The sequence below is a fragment of the Phaenicophaeus curvirostris genome, chromosome 1 (genome assembly GCF_032191515.1).
Source record: "Phaenicophaeus curvirostris isolate KB17595 chromosome 1, BPBGC_Pcur_1.0, whole genome shotgun sequence".
Classification (NCBI taxonomy): Eukaryota; Metazoa; Chordata; class Aves; order Cuculiformes; family Cuculidae; genus Phaenicophaeus; species Phaenicophaeus curvirostris.
Genome location: NC_091392.1, coordinates 181,015,075 through 181,024,538, shown reverse-complemented (window position 1 = coordinate 181,024,538; position 9,464 = coordinate 181,015,075).

The window sequence follows — 9,464 nt, the reverse complement described above, 5'->3', positions numbered from 1 at the left end:
GTCAACAGCAGTGTCAGCTTTAAAAGCACCAGCATGCACAGAGACAATTGTTTTGTGACATGTAATGGAACAAACCCGTATCTGGTTCTCATAGTTTGTTTTTTTATGTGTTGATGAATGCAGTGTAAAAGTGCTCTTTTGGCTTTTGCTTTTATGCACTTCTGTCAATGTGGTGAAAATGGAGGGGTTCCCCTCTATACAAGCATGGAGGTGGCCCCAGGCACAGGAAGAGGATGTGTGTTTTGAGTGTTTTTTCTTTTAAAACCCACCCAGCTGAAACCTATATTTTAGAAGAAACATTTAGAAACACATATATGAAGCCTGGGGAAGTGTGAGATCTGCAAAAGAACCTCAACAATATACCATAGCTGAACAGGCTCTGCTTAATCATCCTTCTTGGGACTGAGACTGAATATATGTAACATCTGTGGAAACCACCCAACTTCGACTATGAACATTTATTTCAGGGGCCATCGTATCTATAACTAGGGGTGTGTTTAGTCCCAAATGATTTTAAGAATTGTTTATTTCCAAAAAACTAATCTTAAAAGAAGCTAGGATAAAGGGTGCAATAATCTGACAAGAGGGCAGCATCAGTGTAGCATTCCCCTGCCCTGTAGCAGCCACTCAGAAGCAGTCACAGTCAGGCTGTCCCTCCTCAGAAATCCATGGAACGGAACTTACTAACACTGCCGGCTGACTTAGGTCATGCTTGAGTTGTATGTAGGTTGTAGGCAGGGAACAAGGGAAATCTGTCCTTCTATTCACGGACCTCAGATCGTGTCTGACAGAAATCTCAAGCTGTGTCTTCCCAAGAGCTGCTCTGCCCTGCGCTCTCCACTGCCTCTCTAAAGGTGCTACACATTTCTCAAACACAGCTGTTGCCAATGGTGGAATGCTAGAATTTCCACCCCAAATACTTCACTGGCTCAGAACTTGGACTCTGGGATTTCAGTGTTCAGTTCTGAACTGATCTAAGTGATTTTACATTCAGTGGAGAGCATGTTTCATTCATTAAGATGCCGAAGTCTCTAAGACATTTCCTTTCAGCAGGTGTAACTCCATCCATCAGTCAGCTGTTTATCGGTATACATTAATTTTACCCAAAAGTCTGGAACGAACATAAAAAAGAAAGTTATACTCAGTTGATAATGCAAAAGAAATTTAATAAGAAAGTAGCTAAACACACTGCACCTAGGACTCCAGTACAAACTTCCTCGTTCTTGCAAAATGCTGCTAGAATCATTCTTGATCACAAATTAAGGGCTCATACTCCTGATTAAGTCTGAATTGATTCCCATGTCACTGTGCATCCAGTGACGTCACAGCAAGTGATGATGTGTGCTCCTATCTGAGCAAATATGAAGTCATTTTAGTTCAGCTCAGAGGAGAAGAGATGTAAGCTAAGTCACATCACCTTGCATTTTCTGTGCGCTTGTCTGAGTGCAGTTACAGCAGCTTAGCACATGTGTAATGATTTCTCAAACTTCAGCCACACAAGGGTAGGCCTGAAGGTCTATATCTCACTCACAGCAGGACAAGGCTGGCCAGTTCCCTACAGTCTACATGAAGGCTTACTTTTTTAGGAATGAGAACCCAGTGTACACATTTACATCTGAGAAAGTGCTGCCAAACCACAGTGCTAGTGTTTGGTACCTGCTTGGCACAAACACAAAACAATAGAGGAGGTATTAACAAAGCAAAAGGCGTTTGTGAAATATTTTGAAGTTACACACCGTAAATAAAAAACTTTGTCAGAACTGGGAGAAGAAAATTCTGAATTGATAGTGTTTACTTTTACCTGTGTACATGAATAAGCTATGGCACACGCAAGTGTGAACACTGACACCTCCAAAATTGTTGAAGCCATCAAATCCATATCTAGAGAGATCAAAGCATGATTTCTACACTTTCACTGCTATTGCCTCCTTCAGCAGCTTGGAATCATGCAGGTGTGGAGCAGGGACACCTGTTTTGGGGCCTATTATTACATACAACTGAATTACAGTGACTCACTAAGTTACCACTCTTCTGGCTCACCATCAGCAACATAGTTTCTTTTGTGTTGCTTCAATGGCTAAGTGAAGCACTCAGCTTAAACCCAAATGAAAGTATTTTAATTGAAAGCACTTTATCTTGCTTTGGGGTAAGCTAGGAACATGCACATTGTCCTTAACTTGCAAGCAGCAACTTTTTAAATTGCCATAAACTGATGGTGTCCCAGACATATGCGCAGTCCCTGGAGAAGTAGGCACATTTCCACAGCAAACAGCTGCGGGAGAAATAAGTCATTATAGCTCACAAGTCAAATGGCTGAAGATACAGTCTACACCTTGGTATGAAAATGTTTAAAATTTTGCTACTAGACTAAAATTACAAATTGAAAATGTTCTTTTTTTTCCCCATGGTAATACAAATGTCTTCTGGAAATTGAACAAAATGTACCCTTAAGCTAATTATTATGAACTCAGAAAGGTGTGGACTACAATGCATGTAAACCAACCAATAACTGTTCCAGTTAAGTTATCTCCCCTTCTTGAGGAACAGAAGTCTATTTCTAGCTTTTAAAGGAAAAAAAAATACATGATTTCAAGGGATTAGATAACCTGCTCACTGTTACTTGTGGGTACTACAGAAATCCGATAATATAAAGACACAAAGACTCTAGACATACACATACCATAAAGGCAGTGTTAGCAGCCATGAAATATATCTGACTTATTACGGTTTATCGCCCACAGTATATTTCTCCTCTCACTATTCCACCTCCTTCAGCAACAGGCATAATATTCCAAAGCTCTAGGGAGCAGCTTCCCACAGCTATTACACAGACAGCTCCTACCTACTGACCCAAAGAAGAGAAGTGAGCATAAGACTTATCGCAGACATCATCTCCTCCGAAGTAAAAAGAGGAACATTGTGTCCTTGGAGAAGAGAAGCAGAACTCTCTCACACAGCACTCACTCAAAGTTTTATGAGTTTCCAAGACATCAGACTTTAGAACTACAAGGTGACTGTGCAAAAGTAAAGAAGCAGAAGCTATTCTAAGTTATGTCAAGAGTGGTTTTGAATGTCTCAGATGATCAAAATGTGAACAGTTGGTGTAAATGAGCCTAAATGCTTGGATTCCACAGGCAAAGGGCTATGAAGGTTAAACCAATGATTACTTGTATACAGAATCACAGAATCACAGAATAACCAGGTTGGAAGAGACCCACCGGATACTTTGTACAACATTCTATACCAGAGCAGCTTCTGCAAGTTATCTCGAATATTATCTCTGACTATTCATCTTCCCCAGGTTCTAGTTGACAGAGACTTTGCAGAGCAATGAAGACCTATGGATGTTCTACACACAATACAAGAAGTATTGTTACATCAGGACCTCAATTTGAAATTGTTGCTTCTTGACTTAAATTTCTTGAGGTTCCTGTTCACTCCTGGAGTACAACAAGAAAGCCCACAGGTGCTAGCCGTAAGAGGAGAAAGAAAACATTATGGGCATCAGAAAAAAATTTTTCATGGAAAGGGTCATTGGGCACTGGAACAGGCTGCCCAGGGAGATGGTTGAGTCACCTTCCCTGGAGGTGTTTAAAAGACAGGTGGATGAGGTGCTGAGGGGCATGGTTTAGCGGTTGATAGGAATGGTTGGACTCCATGATCCTGTGGGTCTTTTCCAACCTAGTGATTCTGTGATTTTTAGAAAGTATTATATGTGAAGGAAAAGTTCCATCTGATATTGCATAGTACAAGAAAACTGCCAAATAGAACAATGCTCTATTACAAGAACAAGTTCCTGAGAAAACTGTGTGAAGTTCTGAGAAATCACATATACATGTTTATAACAGTGAATTTCTACCAAATGTATGATTTGAATGAAAACACAGGGAGGAAGTTATTGACCAGTGTAAATGCATGACCCTATGTGATCAGACTTTAAAAATAAAGGTACTTTACATTTACCGGTCATGCTAATTATAATCAACCCAGCTGCAATTTCACTGAGATGAGCAGTTATATCAGAGACTGATTTCACCCATAGATTTGAATCGAAGTCACACTCTTTTTTACAATCGCTAATACTCATGCAAAGGAGGAATCCATGATACAATTCCCCATGCTGCAACGTAGCAGCTCAAACATGAAAAATACCCTGAGATACAAACTGTGGGCCTGTAGGCCAACATACCTGGAAGCTTTTTTTTTAACAAGGTCCTCTTGATCTCTATGTGAATTAGGTACCTGTGTATCTCAGTCTTTTGGAAAAAAATGTTTAGCCTTTCATCATCAATATAAAATGAATACACAGAGTGCAAACAGAGGAGAAAAAAAAAATCCACCATGCCCACCTATTCACAGACAACACCTGTTTACTATTATTGCTTACTTTTGCTCTATGTATTTTTATTCTACTTCTGCATGAATTTCCCATTACTAGTTCATAAAATGTACCTGTTTTCAGAAGACATAAGAAAAAGAGTTGGTTTGTTAATTCTGGACTTGTAAAAAAAATTTGTCTAACAACAGTTGAAATGAGACTTTTAATAACAGATCTGCTGTTTATTTGTGGGGGACAATTTCGCTCCACAGCTTTACTCAGACAAATTTTACATATCTCTGTGGTTTCTGTTACCATGGCATGTGGACTGCTCGCAGACACAAAACTTCAGTCCATTCCTTTGGCATTCAAACACAACACACAGCAACCATATAAGCTGAGGTGTGTCTGTTACCCTGCTTCTAGATATCTCTTGGTGGACACAAACTACTAGATAGTACCTGCAATTTGGTAATAACTGTGCTAGAAAAATCGACCTTAATTTGCAGTAAGATTTGCAGAAAAATAAGGAAAATAAGATAAAGGAATGGACAATAGCAGAACTCACCTAAGTCAATAAGCCCATGAGCATCCCAGCAGCTGGTGGTAAGAACAGTAAGATCCAGCAGAAGAGCAGTAAGAAGAGAAACAGATAACTGAAGATTAGTACAGATAACTGCATTTCTGTCACAACCTAGTAATAAATACACGCATATTGAAGTACGTTGCCTACTGTAAGGACATAAAAGCAGTTTTTCAGTCATGGGAATCATAAAATTTATCTTCTACTGACTAAAAACTTTATTTTCTAAGATGAATGTTAATTATAGAGCTCCTATTATTTTTAAAACAGTTATACACAAAAGCATGCACAAACTCTTTGATACGCAGGAGAATAACTAGGTTAGCAGTAGGTTTAGTTGCTGCTCTCAGTCAGTTCTTTTCACTTTGGGAGGACACTCAGTGGTCCCTCTCCCTGCCAGGGCATGTCTGTCCCTGGGAGGCCCTGTGGATTCTCAGAGAGCAAGGCTCTCAGCAATTGATGGAGCAAGCCTATAGTTCTGATAAGTGAGAGATTCCTTTTACTGGCTCCTGAGTAAAAAAGTATGATTGAGCTGAGCTGATGACATGTTGCCACATTTGTTTCTTGAGAGCAAAACGTGATTTGGTCCAGCGAAAAGCTCACTGTTCATTGGAAATAACACTGTTGATGACAGCGGCAGGCAAATTTAGTCATGACTTATGTATAAGAGCAGAAACAAAAGAAAATACCCTACTATTCATAGAAACACCACACATACCAGAACTTTGATCACTCCTTGCATGCAGGATGAACAGCTTTTTCTTCTTTCGCCCTGCTGACAGCATAAGCACTTCAGACACCGTCCCTGAGACCTCAGGGCTTGGATGGTCCTCTTCAGCCACTCACCAAACCCACTGCTTCAGCCAGGAAAAAGGAAGAGGGTGGACTGCCTGTCCCCAGGCAACTTGACAGCTCTTAATTGCTGTCACACTCACTGAGGCAGTGAAAGTTTCTAAAGCTGGAGTTTTCAAATATTCTGCACCAAGAGCTAAGGCCAGGGTTGGGAGTGGCTCCTACTGCAACAGAGGCTTGCACATGGTTGCCACTTCCTTTGAAAATCTGGCTCCAATAATAGATGCTGAGCTTTTCTGCAAATCTGGCCCCTAAAGATTGCTCCTGTTTTCATTGCAATCAGTGGTGATATTCTGATTGATTTAATGGGGGCAGGAACAGAGACTTAATTAGAAAATTGCTAACTGCAAGGAAAGGAGAGAATGCACAACAGCCTGCCAGATCCCTGGTAGGAAGAGAGCAAAGGAGCCAGTTGTCCTTAAGACAGAGATTTTAGCTTTCCCAAAAAACCCAAAGAGGATAATAAAAGAGATTGGCAAGATGGTCTTGAAGCTGCTCTTGAACATCTTATATAATATATGATTGCTTTTCAGCTCCTGAGTACTCTACCTTTTAGATCTGTCCCTTGGGAAAAAAAATACAAAACAACTTGAAATGCACAGCCCTTAACAGCCATCAATGTTTTCAAATTTTCTTTTGTGTTAGGAGGCAATTAAAACTTTCCTTAAAACACCTTGCTCTTTGACAGGAACAAAAATGGATCAAGTCTAAGGTGTGTGTTTTCATATTAGTCCACCTGGGAGCCAGAGAGGCATTTTTCACCAGCTCTTGTGCTTTAAGAAAATACTGAGATTCCAATTCATTACTGTATGAAAAAACTAATATCTGGAGGCTCACAGTCACCACACTAAAGAATTTTTATTTGCTTTGTGAATTATCTGCATTCATGAAGGGCCTGCATAACAGATTTGAAGGGCTATTTCTACAGTGGTAAATGCACTTGCCTGAACGCCTGATCACTAGTGCCAAGCCAAGCTGCGCAGTGTTAACCCTGGTGCAGTCTTGTCCATAGTGCATGGGAATCAATTATTGCTTGAGCAAACTATCCCCCCGATTATGTTTGAGCTTGTTTTGGACAGATGTATCTGTTAAATACTTAAAGCAAGCTTGGGCATCACCAATTGTTTGCCTGCTGTGGGCAATAAGAGGGTCAGGACATGGGAATATGCTATAAGTTATTTGATAATTTAGATACACCTTAAGTGTTGTAGTGCTCAAGGGGAAGGGTTAACTTGGATATATTTTTTCAGGGCCATACAGTGGGTGGTGTTTAGCCAGGATGAAGCCATTTTGTTCTGTGCTCAAACCAGAGAAATGTCAGGAACTCAGACTTGTGGCTCTCTTGATCACCCGTGTTTTCTCCGTGGGGGAGACAGGCTACGCGCATGTGTCAGCTGCTGGCTGTTATAATTATCTGAGATGTTGGCTGCCAATTCCTCGTGTACAAAATCCCTCACATTCAGAGCAGTGTCCGGTTAAGAGTTTAATGCTAAGCTAGTGGCAATCATGAAAGAAACCAAAAGCTGTAACTTTCAAAATTTCCAAAGCTCCAGGATGGATTCCAATTCATCTGACATGATGTATTAACCTAGAAATGAGTACAAAATGTAACATGCAGCCAGAACTCTGGACATAGGCAGAAATTTTGCCTCTAAGAGTACTGCGAGGTTGGCGTTTCATTAGTACTAGCCAACTCTTGCCAAAACAGTCTTTTACCTTTCTTCTGCACATAACCCATACTGCCTCATCTCTGATGGCTGGGTTAGCAGAGAGCACTCATACAATCTCTACAGTCTTCTGCCTCTGGAAAAACAATACAAAACAAAAGATCACAGAGGGTGAAATAAGGTAGCGGAAACATTTAGGTATCAGGATAGTGTGGAGCAGCTTCCTTCTGATGCAAAGCTGTTCAGACAGAGATTTCACGGCTGAAATATTCATGCATGGATGTGTCAACACCGTGCTGCAATGATTCCTTTCTGGGTGCAAACTTAGGCCCTCACTATGGAAAAAGCAAGTGTTTCTAAGCAGAAATCTCTCAGCTGAATGTGATGAGGGATTGTGGCACTCTGGCATGGGCATAATTTCTCAGTGTTTACAAAACCACTTGAAAATGGCATTTGTTGGAAGTGTATGGCTAACATAACAGTAGTGGTGCTAAGCTACAATATTTATATAATGTCCTCCAAGAGTTTTGTGTATGTACCAGGGTGACACTGGTCCCCAACCCTGCATTCAAATGTCTTCCTAACAATATTATATTCTCTAATGTTAATAAGAGCAATATGCTGTAATTGCCCATTACTGCTTAATCCCCCAAATATTATGAACCGCTCCCATTGTGTGGCTGCTGTAATATATTTCTGTGTTTGTCTCATGGATAGATTCTGCCATGCATACTCACTCAGGACTGCACCATCCAGCATCTTGCTGATTATAGTCCATGTGGTTTAGCCTGCAAGGAATTCTATCTATCTGCATACACTCCATTTACTTTCAGAGGTCAGCAGACTGCAGGGATGTACCCCTCACTCTATGAGAACACAGACTGAAGGTACAAACAAAACACATCAGAGCCATCATCCAGGTTTGCTTGTACTAAGCCACGGTCTGAGTGCTTAAAAAATAAACAGGGTAAACAAGAAAATGACAAGAGGAAAAAGCACAACCTGGTTTATTACATTTACTCACAGGAACTTCCACAGGGGTTTTGTTTTGTTTGGGATTTGCTAATGTTTTTCAAACTGAAACCGCATTTCCTGTAAAGAAGGAAGCTAATTTTGTGCAGTAAGCAATCATGGAACATTATTGTTCTCCTAACAGCACACTGAGATGCACCAACAATTACAAAGCCCAAGGTGAGATATTCTCTAACTAGCATAAAAACTTGGAGCAGCGCTGCAGTTTTCTGCCTGGATATTAATAAAAGCAGGCATGCCCACATAGTCCTCTCCATTTCCCCTGCTGTGTATTTTCCCTGAGCCAGGCTTCAAGGAGAATAACCAGGCAGACTTTTGCATGCTGTGAGGAAAGGGGAGAAGCTGAAGGGCTCGCAGAGCAAGGGACTGAAAATAGGAAGAAGGGGCATTATCTCAGCCTATACGCAGGACTTGCACAAGACTAACATCTGCTCTGCTCACAGCAAGCGTGATTATCTAACATCATTATAGCAGTCTGGGATGTACAGTTTTGGTTGCTAATTGTATGTTGTAGATGATGATCACAAAATTATTTCTGTACAGCTCGCAACTACATACTTAAAGATATCATAGTATCTATCTGTAGGTCAGGCTGCAGTTCATTTTCCATTATAGGAAATAAGATTCTACACCACTCAAGCTATTGCCAAGCAGTTCCTTTCTGGACCAGGAGTCTATTTTCAGTATGAGAATCAGGATGAATTGCATAGGAATACTTCAGTCAAAAACTCTTAGTCATTTCCAAGAACAAAATCAGTTAAGACTGCCTCGAGCTGCTGGTTTTAGATAAATTCTTTCAACTCTTTTAATAAGATCAAGCATTTTCAGCTTTGGTGCAAAAGTATGACGTTTAGCTGGATGGTCTCTATAGGGAAGAAAATACCACTGTGAAAATGTGTCTTTTTGCCCTCTGAAAACTCGTATTTCACACACAATACCTAGCACAAGCAGGCAGTGCTGACTTCAAAAGTTTTATCTTCATGGTGGGAAGTACCTTTTGTATGAAAGCCTA